This window comes from Emydura macquarii, unplaced genomic scaffold (genome assembly GCF_026122565.2).
Source record: "Emydura macquarii macquarii isolate MOO-44397 ecotype Brisbane River unplaced genomic scaffold, CSIRO-AGI_Emac_v2 contig_1551, whole genome shotgun sequence".
Lineage (NCBI taxonomy): Eukaryota > Metazoa > Chordata > Testudines > Chelidae > Emydura > Emydura macquarii.
Window position 1 is genome coordinate 25,011,759 of NW_027131688.1, and position 19,967 is coordinate 25,031,725.

A 19,967-nucleotide genomic window follows, 5' to 3' on the forward strand; every position below is an offset into this window, starting at 1 on the left:
ACAGTCCAATGCTGGTACAAGTTTGCTAGGTCTTGGAGGTAAAAATCTGTGCCAGATGCAGAAGCTGCCTTTTCTATCTTTGTTGTTCTTTTTTCTCCCCTTTTGTGTGTTTTTGTCTTGGTTTTGTTGTTGTTGTTTTTATCAAGAAATACTATTAAATTTTAGCAAAATAGCAATAACAACAGCTCATCAACTATCCATCTCAACTAACTTCTCTTTTCCCCAAAAATAACAGTTATTACCACATACAAACTGTTATACAAGGGATATGGGGAGGTTCCTTCTAAAAACTCTCTTAAGCTAAAGGGAAAGGGAAGAAGGAATGGTGTTAAAATAAAAGCCTTATATCAGACTTTACTTTTCAATTGCTTTAACGGTTTTTCCTTCCTTTCTGAATTTTTAATAAAATGTTTGGGGTTTTTTTTAATGGTATGTTTGTCATGGTACTAAGCAGGCTGTTTATCAAACCTCAAATCTTGTTTAATGTTGGAGAGATTTGGGGTCATGTTAACCCCTTTTATTCTTTGGGCCCATTATATTCCATCTAAATGAATACAACAGAGGCTGCCAAGAACACTTCTGGGTCTTGTGGGCCTCTTGGGTAATGGCTCTGTTCATCTTCAAAATGCCATGCAAATCTTAGCTAATTAATTCTAATACCCCTAAGAACTTTACCTCTATTGAGGTAGAGAGATTAACAGAAATCCATAGAGGGAATCAGTGGTAGATCAAGAAATTGACCTCAGGAGTTCCTAGCTCCAATTCTTGTGGTCAGGTCCATAGACCAGGCCTCTCTTAATGTCTAGGTACACACAGTATCAAGCATACTTTAACACACTGAGTATACATTCTGAACTCTATTGTTATCACTGATAATAATAACGGGAGTCCTGTGGCACCTTAAAGATAACACATTTATTTGGGCAGAAGCTTTCGTGGGCAGAAGCCCACTTCATCAGATGCATGAACGTGCATCTATTTATGCATCTATTCATGCATCTGACGAAGTGGGCTTCTGCCCACGAAAGCTTATGCCCAAATAAATTTGTTAGTCTTTAAGGAACCACAGAACTCTTGTTGTTTTGCTGAAAACAGACTAACATGGCTACCCCTCTGGAACTGATAATAACAACACATTCTTCTAAAATGCTTCCCCAAGGGTGTGAAGCAGGCAGAGCTTAGTAAACCCATTAATATAAACCGTATTGTTACAGAGATAGCTTAGTTGTCATCATGTTGCCCTGATTTATATGTGGTTTGTGGTAGTTTGGGGACAGGGGAGGTAGTGAGCATTATTACCATCCTGCCATTTACCCTACAGAAGCAAGGCTCTTCGCAAGGTATCAGCTACCAGGACGCTGCTGTCAGATGTGAACTGTGGGGAGCAGGTCAGGAGGTACACCAGACCCACTGGCATCTTCAGCTGAGTGTTCAGCCTGTTGATACCTGAACTGCCATCCTGTTGCTAATTGTATTTTGTGAAAAAAACAGAAATGAAAAGCCCATCACCATATCATTCCAATACACATCTCGCAAATGCCTACAGAGTGTGCGGCACACATGTGAGAAGGTGTGCATCAGGCAACTGTTGAGCTGATGCATGTGTTCTTAATCTGTGTCCCATCTTTACCTGTTTATGATCTAGCCAAGGATTGTACTGACATACATGAGAACAGCAACTACATAAGAAGCTGCAGCAAAAACATAGTTGACTGTATTTAATTGTATTTATTTAGATAAGCCCAGATTCTGATATTCTTACCTGTGTTGAGTAGCACCTTAATCCATGAGTAGTCCCATTGATTTCAGTGGGACTATCTGTAAAGTAAGGGCAGAAGAATCTGGTCCTTATAAATGTAGATTTTGGTCCTAAGCTGCCACTCCTGTGCACAGTCAGTTGTATCTAAACTGCAGGGAGACCTCCTGAAACCAGATGATGCTGGAATGTGGGGAAAAGTTTCCAGAATATATAGCAAGATTATATCTGCCGTTGTGATTGAAGGCATATGTCCACCACATGTTTCTCATGTTCACAACTTGGGAGTCTGTTTAAATTTCCAATTATCACTGCATCACTAGATATCAGGAAAGATAGGAAGAATAGTAAGAGTCCAATATGGTTCCACCAGGACTGTATAATGACCTGAAAGTCAAAAAAGGAATCCTGCAAAAAAAAAAAAAACCATGGATGAATTGATAAAGAGGAGTACATAGGGACAAAATCAGGAAGGCTAAGGCACAAAATGAGTTACACCTAGCAAGAGACATAAAAGGCAATAAGAAGAGGTTCTTTAAATACATAGGAGCAAGAAAAAAAGACAAAGGAAAATGTAGGTCATCTACTTAGTGAGGAAGAAGAGCTACTAACTGATGACATCACAAAGGCTGAGATGTTTAATGCCTATTTTGCTTCAGTCCTCACTAAAAAGTTTAATGGTGACAAGATACTCAACACAATTAATATTAACAAGGGGAGAAGGAACACAAGTCAAAATAGGGAAAGAACAAATTAAAAAATAGATATAGATAAGTTACATGTCGGCAGGACCTTATGCAATTCACCCTAGGGTACTTAAGGAACTAGCTGGCACAATTTTTGAATCATTAGCAATTATCTTTGAGAACTCATAGAACGTGAGTGAAGACTCCAGAGACTGGAGAAGGACAAACATAGTACCTATCTTTAAAAAAGGGAAGCAAGAGGATTAGGGGAATTATAGACCAGTCAGCCTAACTTCGATTCCTGGAAAGAGAGTGGAACAATTCATTAAACAATCAATTTGTAACACCTAGAAGATAATAGGGTTATAAGTAATAGCCCACATGGATGTGTCAAGAACAAATCATGCCAAACCAACCTAATTTCCAGTTAACTGGCATAGTGGATAGGGCTGGAAAGCAGTAGATGTGATATATCTTGAGTTTAGTACAGCTTTTGACATAGTCCAAGATGACATTCTGATAAGCAAATTAGGGAAATGTGATCTAGATGAAATTACTGTAAGGTGAGTGCACAACTAGTCAAAAGACCACACTCAGAAAGTAGTTATGAATGGTTTGCTGTCAAACTATATGTAGTGGAGTTCTGGTCCTTGATCTGGTGCTATTCAATATTTTTATTAATGACTTGAATAATGGAGTGGAGAGCATGCTTATAAAATCTATGGATGACAACAAGAGGAGGGGTTGCTAGCACTGTGGAGGACAAGATTGGAATTCAAAATGATCTTGACAAATTAGAGAATTGGTCTGAAATGAACAAGATGAAATTCAACAAAAACAAGTGCACGATACTACACTTAGGAAGGAAAAATGAAATGCAAAGCTACAAAATGGGGAATATCTGGCTAGGTGGTAGTACTGCTGAAAAGGACTTGAGGATCACAAACTGAATATGAATCAACAACGTGCTGCAGTTGCTAATATCATTCTGGGTGTATTTACAGAAATGCCTTATGTAAGACACATGAGTTAATTGTCCCGCTCTACTCAGAGGACTCAGCCGGAGTACTGTGTCCAGTTCTGGGTGCCACATTTTAGGAAAGATGTGGATAAATTGGAAAGAATCTAGAGGAGAGCAACGAAGATTACAAAAGGTTTAGAAACTTGACATATGAGGAAAGTTTAAAAAAACTGGACATATTTAGTCTTGAGCAAAGAAAATGGAAGGGGATCTGATAAAAGTCTTCAGATATGCTGAGTTGTTACAAACAGGTCTGTAATCTGTTGTTCTCCATATCCACTGAAGGGATGAAAAGAAGTAATGGGGTTCATCTGCAACAAGGGAGAATTAGGTTAGATATTAGGGAAAACTTTCTAACTATAAGGGTAGTTAAGCTCTGGAATAGGCTTTCGAGGGAGGTTATGGAATCCTTATCAGTGCAGTTTTGGACAAACACCTGTTAGGGATGGTCTAAATTTACTTAGTCCTGCCTCAACACAGAGGGCTAGACTTGATGATCTCACAAGGTCCCTTCCAGCCCTACATTTCTGTGATGCTATCATCATCAGTAGCCCAGTTGGCTATTTCTCATTTGCATCTGAGGAGGTTGCACTTCATCTTCTGGATCCTTTGTCACCTCATGATGAGATTAATGCAATGTACTCTACTTGAGGCTCCAGTTTAGATCTATTTGGATGCTTGAAGCTGATGCAGAATGCAGCAGCTCACTTATTAAGAGCTATGTCTCCATCATAGCATATTACACCCACTGTTGCGTGACCTGCAGTGGCTGCCTGTGTTATCACACGTGGAGTCTAAGGTTTTAGCTTTCACCCATGAAACTCTAACTGGGTTGGAACATACCTACTTGAAATACTGCCTCGCTCCATGCACCAGAATGCAGCAGCTGAAATCCTTGGAGGCTCTCAAGCTGGAGGTCTTTCAACATAAGAGAGGGAGTTGTGGCAGGGGGTTCTCAGCAAATGCTGCTGAAGTTTGGAACTTCCACCCGGCCCAAAATAACTGTAATGAGCTGATTTCAGCGCACACTAAAAAAAGCTAACCTTTTCATTGGAGGGCATTTGCAACAGAGGTTTGCTGGAGGGACAATATTTGAAGTGGGTTTCCTCATTTTCTGCTGTAAAATAGTTTTGTTCGTACTGTATATGATGGACACTGCTGCTATATTTGTTTGTATGTCTGGATTTGTCTATATTCTTCATTTATGCCTGGGGAAACAGGCAGATTTGTTCATGGAAATAATGTGCCCCCAAATTTTTGTAGGCGCTTATCTGCAAATGTATGTAATTGTTTATAAAAGAAATGTTAGTACTCAGCTCATCTGTCTTATTCAGAAAGCCAATGGTGTTGAAGTACGGAAAACAAGTGTAACTGCTCAGGTATGTTAAACATAATTTCCTGATCATTAAAATATTCTGTCCTGATGCATAATGAATTCCACTAATTGTCCCTTTTGCTACTGAACTGTAATCCCCTTTCAGTATTCTAATAGGACATTCCCTTGACAAGTTCTTCTGGGTCACCAAGTGCTTCTTCAAATAGATTTTATGTTTGAGGCAGAAGCAATCCCAACACTTATGACCACTCTACAGTTTTCACTCAGTCTAGCACATTGTCAGCTAGGGTCTTTTTATGGGTTGTGTGCTCCAATCACCTTCAATATGTGGCTTATCTGTCTGTTGTGTTGCATATCATATGCTAATGTCTATACCTCCAAAACCCCAGTGAGTAGTGCAGTAGTTCAGCACCTACCTACCCAGAATTACTGTAGACTGGGACATAACACACGATGGCTTACAGAAGAATTTAGAAGTAGAATAGAAGAATTTGCAGTAACATTTGTGATCAATCTGTTTATTGCATTGAAACAGCTAAACAAAACAAGGAACAAAATATGTACTGCATGTAACTAGGAATAGGATCTGCCATCAGAACTCCCTGGATTCATAACTAACAATTTGGTTTGGTATGACTTATCCCCAACAGGCTCCATCCCACTATCACTGCCTTCTGTAGAGAAGGGGAGGTTTGTTGTTCTTCCCCCCGCCCCTCCCAAAGAGTTTTAACTGACTGTTGTCTCCCTCACTCCTGGTCTCTTCAGAGGTGATAAGTAGGCGGTCTGATGGCTGGATCCTCCAGTTCTGATTCCACTCCTGGGCCTGGATTCAGCTTCTCCCCGTGCCTGACCTCTAGCTTCCAATTGTGATAGTGAAATTGGGCTGCCTCAGGCCCCAGACTGTTCATAGTTTCATAGATTCCATAGCCAGAAGGAACTATTGTGATCATCTAGTCTGACATCTTGTGGAATGCAGGCCAGAGAACTTCCCTCAAAATAATCCTAGAGCAGATCTTTTAGAAACAAAAAATCCAATCTTGATTTAAAAATTGTCAGTGATGGATACTCCACCCCGATTCTTGGTAAATTGTACCAGTGGCTAATTACTATTTCTGTCAAAAATGTACACCTTATTTCCAGTCTGAATTTGTCTAGCTTCAACTTCCAGCCATTGGATTGTGTTATACCTATCTATCTATACCTATCATTAAATATTTGCTCCTCATGTGAGTACTTACAGATTTTAATCAAGTCCTCTATGAACCATTTTGTTAAGCTGAATTGATTGAGCTCCTTGAGTCTATCACTACTATAGATTCCTCTATTTATGCATCTAAGGCAGGGCTGGGCAGTACTTTTTGCAGAGGAGCCATTCCATGAATTTTGGTAAGTTGTCATGGGCCGCACGTTTCTGCTATATTAAAGAAATTACCTCACCATCAATTGTATAAAGACCCCATTATGTTCTTTCCACAACAAAATAATTACACTTACTAACAATTAACTGAATGCATGTTTATCCAAAGCTTATCTTAAGAGGCAATTCATATTGCAAACCATTTTGTGAACACTTGTAAAATTTGTAATAATAACGTTAACACTAAACTTTAACTTACAATGTTCAAGTGACCAGAAGCAGGAAGTTCGGGAAGACACCGGCGGAACGGACAGAAATGTTAGATGGACCAGATCCGGCCCATGGGCCGTATTTTGCCCACCTCTGATTTAAGGATTGTATTAGCTTTTTTGGCCACATTGTCGCACTGGGAGCTCATGTTCAGCTGATTATCCATCCTGATTCCCAAATCTTTTTCAGAGCCACTGCTTCCTAGGTTAGAGTCACCCATTGTGTACATATGGCCTACATTCTTTGTTCCTAGAGTATGCATTTACATTTAGCCACACCTATTGTTGTTCCAAATTGCTCTGTATCAGTGACATGTCCTCTTCATTATTTTCTACTCCTCCTAAGTTTCAGCCTGCTTCCCAATGACTGATAGCTCACTCCCAGGAAGACCCTTCGATTTGCTGCCACCGCCACAGATGCTCTAGGTGGAGCCATTAATCAGCCAGTCATGCCCAAAAAGCCAGAATAGAGTCAGCCAGCTTGCCTCTGAAAACTTTTGAAAAGAAGAGCAAGGAAAGGAGAGCTTCCTGAGAAGGGCTTGGGTCTGCTGGAGGGCCAGAGGCTTGAGTGGGGGGATCCCAGGGTCTTTTCCCTGGAGGGGTGCAAGAGTGGGAAAGGTGGGCCTGTGGGGTGGAAAGGAGCCTGCAGGCTGCTGAAAACTGGTTGTGCAATGGAACTCAAAGCCATGTGACTTTGCCTGGTTTTGCTGTGAATGAGAATGTCTTGTACAACCCTGTTCATTGCTTCTGCCTGTCTGGCTGTCCACAACAGCTTCTAAAGTGCCCATCTCCTTGTATCCAGCTGCCATTGGTTGGAAGCAAAGTACTCTATTCATTCAGAGATTTTTAAGGCCAGAAGAGACCATTAGATCAACTAATCTGACCACTGGTCTAACGCAGGCCATACAATTTCACCATTTACTCCTGAGTGTGCAAGCATAGTGCATGGTCATAAGTTCATCCCACACAAACCAGGCAGTGCTGCATAATTTAATAAATAATAATAAAGAATGCCTAAATGGCACCACAGTATAAAATGAGGCTGAATTCACATTGATATATTATTGTTCCACTGAGAATTTCAGTCAGTTGCTGGAAAGTTTAATGCAAGCTTTGAAATTTGGAGATTGTGTTTCTTTGAGTTCCAAATCCTCCATTTCTCATCATGAGCTTCTCAGAAACCATTAACATTTTTTATTCAAAGTAATAAGCTCTGAAGAAGGAGATGTAGCCATGAAATAATGGCCTTTGTGAAATCGCTCGGTGTATTGAGGTGAATTCATGGGTACTCAACATAATGACAGGATCATCAGCTAATGTCTACTTTTATAGCGTTTTAATATTCTAATCACTTTTCCAAGAAAGAATCTTTATATTTAAAGTGTTAGAGACAAAAATGTTAAAATAATATTATTTTACTCTACAAGTCTTGTCGACAATTAGTTTTAATAGAAAGCAATGTTCCAGTTTGATTCACTAAAAGACTTTCTTCTAAAAGAATTACAAACCGTGGACCTGGCTCCAATTGGACAGCTCTTCGTCAAAGTCCTCAGCTTTATCTGCTTGTTCTAATTCAATGGCAAAGGAGCAGTACTAACTATTCTAACAGTAGTTAGAGTATCAGTGCTCCTATGTCTAGAGAATTAGCTGGGAGTCAGGACATGTACCTTCTATCTCTGACTTGCCAAGTGTCATTGTACTACTCACACATCATCCCTCTACATTGTTTACCCATCTGTGAAATGGAGATGATAATACCTGTATGCTTCACAGGGGTATTGTTTAAGTCTTAACTAATTAATGCTTGTAAAGAAGGTCTGAGTTCCTCAAATAAAAGATAAGTTGAAAGTATGTACGTTTGTATAATCTTTATGCTACAAGGGAAAGGTGTTACCTCCAAAGGCAAACTTCTTCTAGGACCAAATACTGCCTTACTCTTGGGCCAGACAGGCTTCCACCTAAAAGAATTAGTGAACCCCAAGGAGGGTTTGAAGATCCCAGAAAGTTAGTTCATATTCCATAGGGACTGCCTGAAGCCCAGTGTGTGAGTGGGAGGGAGAGCAAAGGGTGGAGGTGATGGATCTATAACTATCCTGACTCACCAGCCATCCTCCCTTGCAGATGAAAACTCACTGGCCAAGAGGACAAGTTCAAAAGAGACCATGGGGAGAGTATTCTTTTCCCCATGTATAGCCTGTGCAGGTAACCAAGCTACTCAGTCTGTGCTCTGGCTATGTCTCTAAAGGTGCAGTATCTAATATATGACATGTTAGTATATTTGGAGCTGGTAGCAATGTTTCTCCCAGACTTTCTCACAAGCATACAAGCATACAAGGAGTACTGACCTGCCTCTGGTTAAAAAGAACTTCTTGGGACTCTCTTCTGATATGTTTCCAGATTGCCTAGATGGGTCACTTTCTGCAAAGAAATATGAGGAGGCATCAAATTAAACTCATGCAGGTACCAACCATGTACTCAATCAGATGCCATTTAACTGCCCCCAACACACTAGTTCAACTGACGACTGTGTGAATTTATCACGTCACATTACCGTAGCTCATAAAGGCAAAGAAGTTTTATAAAAGAGAACGTTCATTGCATCCCTGCCAGGCCGCCGTTCCACAGCTCAAAGAAAAGTGCTATATGAGGACGTGTGTATACATCTATACTGTACTAAAGATACAAGGTTAGTGTGATCATGTGCACTCAAATATAATCATACAGTAGATGGGGATTTGCTGATTGTTATTTGGGACTGGATATACAAACATGCTGGGGATGGTAGCAAGGGTTTTACTTCTGTACTTGTAATGCTATCAAGATCTGAGAGTCAGGGTATTAAAGTAAGTGAGAAACATAATGATATTCAAGTTATATTTTCCACTTGAACCAGCAAAGAGATTGTGCATTTCTAAGCCACAAATACATAAAATCCTTGGAAAGTAAAAGCAACCAACAGCGCATACTGGAATGTCAGTGATCCTTAAAAACTAGGTATAGATTTACGCAGAAGATAAATACTGTACTGTCATTAGACAGCATGTAATAGCTTGACACATGGATCCTATGTCAGATTTCTGCAGAGCCTTACCCTCTAAAAGACAGTACGAAAATTTCTTGAGAGAGACAAAGAATCAGAAGGAGACAGTGTTCTGAATGGAAAGACAGCCAAGCCAACCACATGACTCAATAGCAGCCTCACAATTAGAGCTAGACAAATAACCGATTTTGGGGGTCAAAGGCAGTTCTGAAAAAACTAAAAAAAAAAAAAAAGATCAGTTTGGGTTGAACCAAATCGGAATTTTTTTGGAGTTTTTGGAAAACTGAAGAAGTCTGGTTTGCATCAAACCAAAACATTTTATTTCTGGGCATTTTTAAAGGACTGGTTTCACAAAACAGCCAGAGAACGAGGATGAACACTGCCTTTATAACTTTTAGCCCAGTGGTTAGAGCACTTACCCAGGATGTGGGAGACCTGGATTCAGTCTCCCCTCTGCCTGCTTTGGAGCAGAGATTTGAACTTGCATCTTCCACCTCCCCCAACCTCCTTTTTTTTTCTGACCAAAATTATTCAGCATATTTGTCTCAAATTTGCTAATAGTTTCCGGTTGACCAAAAGTGCATTTTTCAGCATATAAACCATTCATCCAAAAAAAATCATCTAGCTCTACTCAGAATGGACCTTAATTAGGAGCTTTGGAAATATTAGGAACCCAAAGAAATTCACAAGGTCCAGCCAACCCATTCCTGGTAGACACAGGAAAGAGAGAAATAGAATCATAGAAGATTAGGGTTGGAAGGGACCTTCTAGTCCAACCCCCTGCTCAAAGCAGGAACAACCCCAACTAAGTCATCCCCAACACCAATTAAATACTGTTAGCTTGTGCTGTCATCTCAAATTCAACTATAAATATCAATGAAAACTTATCTTGACTGCTTAAATATTTCTTTTGTTCCTCATTCAACTTCACTCTATTATGATGTCCTTTTTTTTGAATCAGCAACTGTCTTGAATGAGGCATCCATTTTCTTTTCCATAGGGTGTGCTGGGATTTCGCAGCTTTCCTTATGAGTCTCTTGTGAGGTCCAAGTTCATTCTGCCCCTTTATGCACTCAATAAGAGTTAAGAAAACTCAGCACCTTGCAGGATCAATCCCTTAATCTCCTTCCTCACTACAATACAAGAGCCCAAATCAGACTAATATTTCTTTCAAATTTGTTCCTGAACCAATTTGTCTGACCCTTATATATGATACAATCCAATGCCCAGTCGCTTCAGTGGCTATTGGATCAGGCCCACATACCCTTTAAATCTCAAGAAAGTTCTGTCTTTATGATATAATGACTAGAACTGTGAAGTGTATTACAAATGCTGTTTTACTGGTGCCTAACAACATGGCTGAACAATGTCTGCCTACATATAGCCTACACATCCCACTATTTATTTGAGAACTACTGTTGAAAAACACTATATAAGAGGTAGGTATTGTTTTCACTGAATATATCATTCATCTAAGATTTTGTGTGTTTTATACTTTACAGCTGATCAAACTTTGTACAGGCAATGTCAGGGTAATCTCTGTAGTCATTTATCGATTTATCTGTATGGCCTGCTCATAAATCAAAGAACCCGCTTTGCATTTATTTCTACAAAAAAAAAAAAAAGAGAGAGAGATTCATTTCATGATCATTACACACCACTTCTGTATCATACATTGTGCTTCATTTTAGTCTATAATCTCTGTCTTTATCTTGAGCATGTGTTTTTCTGCACTGAGTTAAAAAAGTAATTTATCCACCCATAAACTTAATTTGTTTACTGTGATCCTCTACATTTTCTGCTTCTTCCCAATTTTGTATAATCAATAGATATTGCTTCTTTAAATCATTTTTCCTAATAATCTATATATTGGTTATAATCTTTCCATATACACTCATGACCTTTTATTCTCTTTGTACGTGTTTATTTTATTTCATTTATTTTTTTAACTTACCATGTGGGCAGAGTTTCACTGACTCCTGTGGGGCCAATTGTGCCGTAAAATACTATTCAGCATGAGGAAGGGTATGTGAAACTGGCCCATAGTTAAAGTTTTTAATGTAAAAGGTATCAATGCCTACAAATTATTCAGAAAGGGCCAGATAGGTGAGAGGCTCTTCAGACTTGGTTGTGAACTGTAAAGGGTTTGCAAACTGGCCCATACAGTTAAATTCACACTTGTGAAGAAGGTCAATACAATCCCTCTGCCCTAGTTAAACACTAGCTGGATGACTTACATGGGCCCTATCTGATGCATAGGTCTTTTCTCCCACACTGTACCACATGCAAAAATCATCCTAGTACAGTAGCTGCAGGGCCCTATATATTACCTCTCTCCACCATGTGTTGCAGTCTTATCCCTTATCGATGCTCCCCAAAACTAAAGTTAGGATGATGTCGTTATTCGTTACATCATTTCTTGGAACTACTAATGAACCACAAACCAATACCTGGACAAAAGATATTTCCCAGGTAGCATCTGAGGAATGTGGTGGTCAGTCAGGTCTTGCACATAGTCAGAGCTGCAAATCCCACCATTTGAAAGTGGTTTAAAAGGTGGAGAGAGATATAGAGAAGGAATACGTTGATGTTTTGTTATTTGTAGCTGTCAGATGCTTGTTTGCAGGGACCCAGTCTGACAAGATACTGAGCGTCTCCTGTGAGGTGCTGAATCCCCCCATCTCACATTCTCTCACAGGTGGCACTTAGCCCCTGGAAGGATTAGGCCAACTATTTGGTATTTTCAGGATTTACAAATTATATAACGTTATAGAGTAAATATATTTTAAATTTGTCTTTGGTTGAAAGTTTCTATGTTTTGTTGTGCTTACTAAATCTTAGGGAACCATAAATATCATTCAGTTCCTAAGTACGCACACACAAATGCCTCCTGATGAGTAATAGTACCTTTCCGAGCAAATAATCCCAGTGATTGGTGCTATCACCTTCAATATATGTGATATCAATAAGACAGTGTTACAAACAGATTATTACCAGTGCTTCCATTAGAAATGTTTGAGAAAAAAAAATCTCTTTGTGGAAAATTCTGGCTGTTCATCAACAACCAAATACCAAAAATTTTCAGCCAAAAACTATTTTTGGTTTTTCAACTAAAAGTTGACATTTCTATAGAAAGCAGAGACATTTCATGAAAAAATAAATCAGTTAGTAAAAAAAATCACAGAATTCTGATGAAAAACAATTTCATAAAAACAGGAAGACTACCATGTGAAAATGGAAAATGGGAGAAAAATGGATCCATGTATTAAGTAATATAAGCACATTACTTCTCAGACTGGTCCTTCATTTCTTGGTAAGGAAAGGGCTGTGAACCCTGAACAGGCCTGGGAAGACTAAAGAGTTCATCTCTCTCTCTTTCTAGCCAAAGTTCTGGCCACCACTTAGGAATCCAGAGAGAGTCCACATAGTGTCCTCTTCAGTCAATTAGAGGACAAATGCCCTTTGAGTGCATGACTATGAGGGTGGTGAAGTCAATGATAGTTGCAAGCTCTCAGTGACCTACAGGATCAGGATCAGGCTATGAAAGAGGCAATTCTCATAGAACCTGACCCAATACTCTCTGATCTCAATGAGCATCATAGCCGGCCAATAGAAATCACATGAAAGACAAATTATAGTCAAAGTAAATAAAAACATCTCAGGGCTCTTTTGATATCACCACATATTCAATCCTTATACTCAAGGATCTTAATGCTTTCAGAGCTTCCTGAAATAACTATTTCCTTATTATTATTTCCATTATTACCTATAAAGATACTGGGCCAAAGTCAACTCTCATTAATCCCAAAGAACTCCACTGACTTCAACAGGCATAGAATTTGGCTCATTGTATATAACTATGTCTATTCCTATCTTTCTGTCTCTACACATTAATGAATAATTGGTTTATTATTACTATTATATTGCTATTATGGTCAGGTTAGGAGAAACTCATTTTTTTAATTAGCTAGCTGCATGATTTTAGGAAAGTGACTGCATAGTTGTTTAAAAAAAGATCAGGGCATCTTAGATTTGACGGGCAGAAAGAACCATTCTGATCATCTAGTCCAGTCGCCTGCTTAACACAGGCCATGGGACTTCCATGAATTAATTCCTGCTTCAAGTCCAATAGCTGTGGTTGAACTAGAGCTGATCATTTAGGAAAACATCCAGTCTTGATTTGAAGATTTCCAGTGATGGAGAAGCCACCAATGATTAATTATCCATACAAATTGCACCATATATCTAGTGCAGAATTTGTCTAACTTCACCTTCCAGCCACTGGATCTTGTTATACCTTTGTCTGCTAGAGTTAAAAGTCCTCATCAGATTTCTGTTCTCCATATAGGTATTCATAAACCCTGATCACATTGCCCCTTAACCTTCTCTTTGATAAACTAAATAAACTGAGTTTTCTCACTAAAAGGCATGTTTGCAATCTTTTAATTATTCTTGTGGCTCTTCTCTGAACCGTCTCTTCTTTTTCAGCATCCTTCTTGAAGTGTGGACAGCAGCTCTAGACACAGTATTCCAGCAGCACTTTACCAGTGTCATATACAAAGGAAATATAACCTCTCTTCTCCTACTCGAGATCCCTATTTATACATTCAAGGATTGCATTAGCCCTTTTGGCCACTGTGTCTCACTAGGGGCACATAATCAGCTGATTATCCACCATGACCCCCAAGTCCTTTTCACAGTCACTGCTTTCACGTCCCCCATCCTGTAAGTATGGCCTTCATTCTTTGTTCCCAGATTACCTTACATTTGGCCATATTAAAACTCATGTTCTATGCTTGTGCCCAGCTTACCAACCAATCCAAATCGCTCTGTATCAGTGACCTGTCCTCTTCATTATTTACCATTTCCTCAATCTTTTGTCATCTGCAACCTTTATCAGTAAGGATTTCATGGTTTTTTCCAGGTTATTGATAAAAATATTAAACAACATCATACCAAGAACCCATTCCTTCAGGACCTCACTAGAAACACACCCGCCTGATGAATTTCCATTTATAATTACACTTTGAGACCTATCAGTTAACTTGTTTTTAATCCATTTGTGCCATGTTGATTTTTTCAATCTGAAAAATAAAAGAATAAAAAAGGAAATTTCTGATGACCCCATGTTGTTCTGATAAATGTAGCAAAGGCAGATTTATTATTAGTTATGATTATTTTATTATTAAATGCATTTGCATTGAGGTAGTACTAAGAGAGGCTAGTCAGGATTGGGGTGTGCCACAGGCTATGCAAACACAAGAGGTCGTCTCCACCCAGGCATCCTTCAGACTGAAAAGAATGTCTGCTGATTAGAGAACCCAGGCTGACGTATAGCTCCTGTATGCCCCATGTTCAGCTTTGAATCCCCTGACATGTATGTCTCTCTATAAATCTGAATGATGGTCATCTGTAAAATGAGGTACCCTAGAAAATTTTAGCACCATGTCTGATTGAAGTCTAAAAATAAAAGCATTACAAAAGTTGCATTTGTTTCTATTTCTTGGGGGGAAGGAGAGAAAGAAAGAAGGAAAACATACACCCCCATCCTCTTGGGTTCCAATCAATTAAAAACTGATATCTGTTTGAAGTACTTCTTTCAGAAATCCCAGTGTGACTGATGCTATTATAAAAGCCTTTGTTTACAAGCATTAAATTACAACAGTTTTCCAAGAAATGTGTTTTCATTCAGTTATTTACTCTCAGAAACAGGTTTCTTGAGACCAGGAAAAAAATGTTGCCCACAACCATATGGAATCTTCTGACCACCACAGCTTCCCCTTAGAAGTTTCCTCTATCTATCATTTGCAAATGCAAATCACACCAACTGTGTAACACTTTCCAAAGAAATAAAAGAATAGAATGCATGTGGAGGCCAGAGTACAAGAGAAACAAATCCTTTCCCCCCACGAAAAGACTGTTAGAATAAAATGAATGATACATGGCACTTGGAAGGCAGTTAGCTGAACTAAAATAGTATCAGTGGTTACATGAAACTGGAAAAGATTGAGTTCTGGGGATGCAGCTGACTCCAAACATTTAGTCCTCATGACTATTAAACATTGCCAGTAAATTGAAGAGAGTGTACAATTCATAATGTTTTTAATTGAAGCCAAATTCAACTTTCAAATGGCAAAATCTTGTTCCCTATTGCTGGAAATCACTCGAAGGGCCAGATATTGGCTACAATAATTCAGTGGTTAAAAAGTCTGCAACAGTTACCGCCCTCTCGGGGAGCAAAGATCAACTAAAACTTCAATTTAACTGGAAAGATTTTGCCATTTGCCATTGTGGGTGGCAACATATTGCGCACCTATGCTGTGGTTTTGCCTAACAAAAAATTGAGATTAAAACTGGAAATTACTCAATGGAGTAATTAACAAAGCCCCCAGAGTCTTGGAAATTTAAATCTTAGTGGCGTTTCTACTCTATCTGCTGTGCAGTGTCATGTTAATTCATGTCCTTTTTTTTAATGTCCTATTATGAAAAATTCCTATATTTTCCTATTATTTAAAAAAAATATTCTGCCAAAGTTGTGTAATGTCTTCTTTTGGCTTAATGCCATAGGACACAATCCTACAAACATTTAAATAAACATTACTTATGTGCTTAAGAATTTTCAGAATCAGTTTCTGCCTGAAAATATGGTCATTCACTCAAAAGATTCCCACACAATTCAAGTGGAATTAGGAAAAATAATGAATGCCGAGCAAGGAATATAGGAGATGAAGAAAAATATAGTGTAATAGGCTCTTAAGTTTTAAAGAGATGTTGTCAGATAAAAAATAGGCCCCAAAATTAGGTTTAGTAAAGATAATTTTACCACCACCAATAAAAACATTTCCATGATTTCTATTTAAATTCTAATGCAAATAAATAAAGATAAACTTCCCTACCACAATTGCAACCCAGACATTACAGTGCAAGTGCATAAAAGTGCAAAAGAGAAACTGACTATAAATAATAGTGAAAATGACTAGTCTCTTTTCATTATAGTAGATCCTCAAAATAAACAACTGGCATAAATAGTAAAAAGTAAATTTGATTTCTATTTTTGCAAAGTTAGGAATTTTTTTATGATGATGATTTTATCTTAAACATGTCTGTTTAAAATCAAAGTCCTTTTCATGATGATAGACAAAATAGTCTGATGGACAAGATCTAATGAAAGGCCTAAAGTCCTCTGTTCCATCCAACTTTTAAGTCATCCATCATGATCCTAATCCAAAATAATAATAGAAGGAGATTTATTCTGGAAGGAACTAATATTTAAAACAGACGATCTATATTGAAACTTTCCAAGATTCAGACTTTCAATAATCTTTCCCCTCCCTTGGAAAAGAAAAGTCATATACTGACAACATTTGACTCCATGAACAGGCCTTCTTGAGTTATGTATTAACTGATTACACAAATAAACCTTAAAGGGGCATCCTAGACAACTCAAGAATACTACAGTAGTAAAGGAGTTGTATAATTCAGTGAAGAACAAAAACTAAAGGGCCACCAAGACGTTGTGAGAATTATTTATTCAGGAGACATCAATAGGCACGTTGCAGAAAATCAAATGAATAGCAGATAATAAACAACGGCCCCAATCCTTCAAACCCGTATGTATAGATTTAGCTTTATGTACATGAACACCATCATTGACTTTAGTGGAAGCACTCAAAAGCATAAAGTTAAGCATGTGTTTGGTTGCTGGATCAAGACCAACATTAACTATTGTACACTGAGCCCTTAATAAAGGATAACATGTATTCAGACCATACATATCAACTCTCCTATCTAGAAATGTGACAATATGTAGAAAGAATATCAAAACATGTGACAATTTTTTCAATGCATGTAAAATGACATCTCGTTTCACAAACTATATTAAGGAAAATAATTATTTAATTCTTTTATGAAAATAACTTTAAAAATTGGAATGTAAAACTGAGTAAAAATACACAGTTATATACATGTGTATAACGTATTTACCACTGAAAGCATCTCTCTCTGACACTGAACATGGCATCTGTTTAAGAGCAAGTAGGCACACAACATTTTAGAACAGGAAGTAGTAAAGAATAATCGCCATTTGGAAATGCATGGGGAGGCGAGGAGGATGGAGTATAATCGTCCAATTTACAATCTGGCCTATAGCGTTAGCATTAGCATTGTATCATTAGTGACTATAATCAGTCTATGCCGCAGTTTTATGGCTCATCGAGGCTGGGATTTTTAAAGTCAATGGGAGTTGGTTGCCCAATGGGAGTTGGTTGCCCAACTCCCGTAGGCATCTTTGACGATCCTAGCATTAGGGTTCAGACAGACATATAACAATGTCTGTAGTCATACACATTGCGTGTTGCACATTGCGACCTGAAATTTTGAGCTGTCATCCTTTCACAAGTTTTTTGGGGGAATTCTTTTCAACTCTCTGAAAACATTGTAAACGGTAAAATGCTTAATGAAAACAAATACACAGGTTACTCTTAGAATCCTTTCGTGCAGTTGTTCAATTGAATAACCAAATGTTTAGATGTTGGCTAGAAACTAGTAACTTAATGCTGAATAATTTGATAAGTCTATTTTTAATTCCCATTTAGTTATGGCACAATTGATTTACAGAGATTAACATGGAAAATATGATAGGCAACCTTCAGTCTGAACGCCTGACTGATACTCTTTTCAATTATGGTGGCCACTCTTGTCTTTTACCGTGTTGAGTGAGAATATACTGTTTGCAAAGGATGCTGGAGTGACCAGTTTGGATACTGTATTCCATTCCTGCTCCATCACCAAACAGGGAGAGCAGGGATGGAGGCATGCATGCTTTCCCATCCCATTCCATCACGTATGTCGTTCAGATCTGACCTGGAGGAACCAAAGGTGAGACGGTAGATGAATGTTCATTCACATTCAGACCTTGCCCTCTCAGATGACATTGCTATCCATCTGTATTGCTCATGGCTAGCAGCATCTTGAGCACTGCATAATGCTGCTTTAGGGACAGCACTGATAGGCTCTGGATGGAGCTCCCTTTAAACCCCCTTATTTGGAAGAATGTTTATAATCTACTGGGTCTCTTTGGTTAGAAGGGCAAAGTGAAACAAGGGAGAGGGTAATAACCAGCCTGCTTAGAGACCAGTGCCTCGATTCTGGGAATAGACTACACTGCAATCCAATGCTTTTCATTGTGAAGCCTGACACTACTGGAATTCAGTTCCTCTGGAGTTGTGTTCATAAACGTGTGTGCAGTTCTAAATTAGGGCCACACTTAAAACATGCAAAGAGCTGACCCTCTTTTATATCTCTATGTCCAAACTGGAATTTTTTTAGGCAGTAAATTGAGGGCTAGAGTGTGCCACAGAGACACAGCTTTTAGTAAGGGTCAACATGTTGCCATACAGCCTCAGAAGCAGGGCTTAAATTCTCCCCAAGTATTTCCTGGAGCTCAGGACCTCTGCCCTGTGGGAGCTGCCTGGGCTCAGGGCTTCAGCCCCGCAGGAGGCTCTGAGGATCGCAGGTTTGAAAATATTTACCAGAGATCTGCTCTGGAAGTCTCTGACTGAATGTAAGCTCTGCTCAGAAGTATGCTAGGGAAGGAGCTGTGGCCACAGTTCCCTCCTTGTTCCCATTTTAGGAGTAATTTCTAGTGGCCAATACTAGCAGCAAAGTACCACCTCCTCCACCTGCACCCGTTCATCTCCACTAGACAGCAAATAGAGGGGTGGAGTCCTGTCTCCATCTCTTCCCCACCTCTCCCTGCCTACTCCATGCCCACATGCTGTGGTTGGGGGAGTAACAGGACTACAGTGCCTGCTTACCCTTGCATACCTGGATAGCTAATGCAGAGGCCTTATGGGGCCTGTAAGCCTCAGTGTGGATAGGCTGAGGGACAATGTAGCCCTTAGAAATGGGTCTGCCATACAGTCTAAGTAAGCAAATTCCACTCTGGTCTCCAAAGACCTTCAGAGATGGATGGACTCTGTGTCACCTTTCTCTATAATGTGCCTATTTTAGGTCAATTCCCAGTATATTTTCTTTGGTTTAACAGCAACATAACCTAGTCAATGCATACAGTTTACCACATTTAATTCCAATCTGTTTAGCATTTAATGGAAGTCACAAACTGTGTTAGAAAGTCTCATGCAAGTCAAAAATTATTAAAGAAGTTAGTCTCTCTCTTTCTCTTCTCTCTCATATATATATATATATACATAGAGAGAGCAAGAGAGAAGCAGAAAGAGATGGCAGTGCTATTTCTTTGTGTGTAAAAAGGCAATTTTTAATAAAATATTTTATGTCCTTTTAGCCAGTGCAGAATTGTGGTACTTTTATCCTGAGGATTCACTTTCATGTAATGTTCTTTGGCCCACCCCTGCAGTCTTTCTTATGTCCATACTCAGGCAAAACTTCCAATAAAACTTCCAGAGTGTTCCTTTGGAAAAAAATCAAGTAATTTTGGGGCAGATTTTCAGAGAAGTTACTCATGCAGTTGTGCATACAGAGCC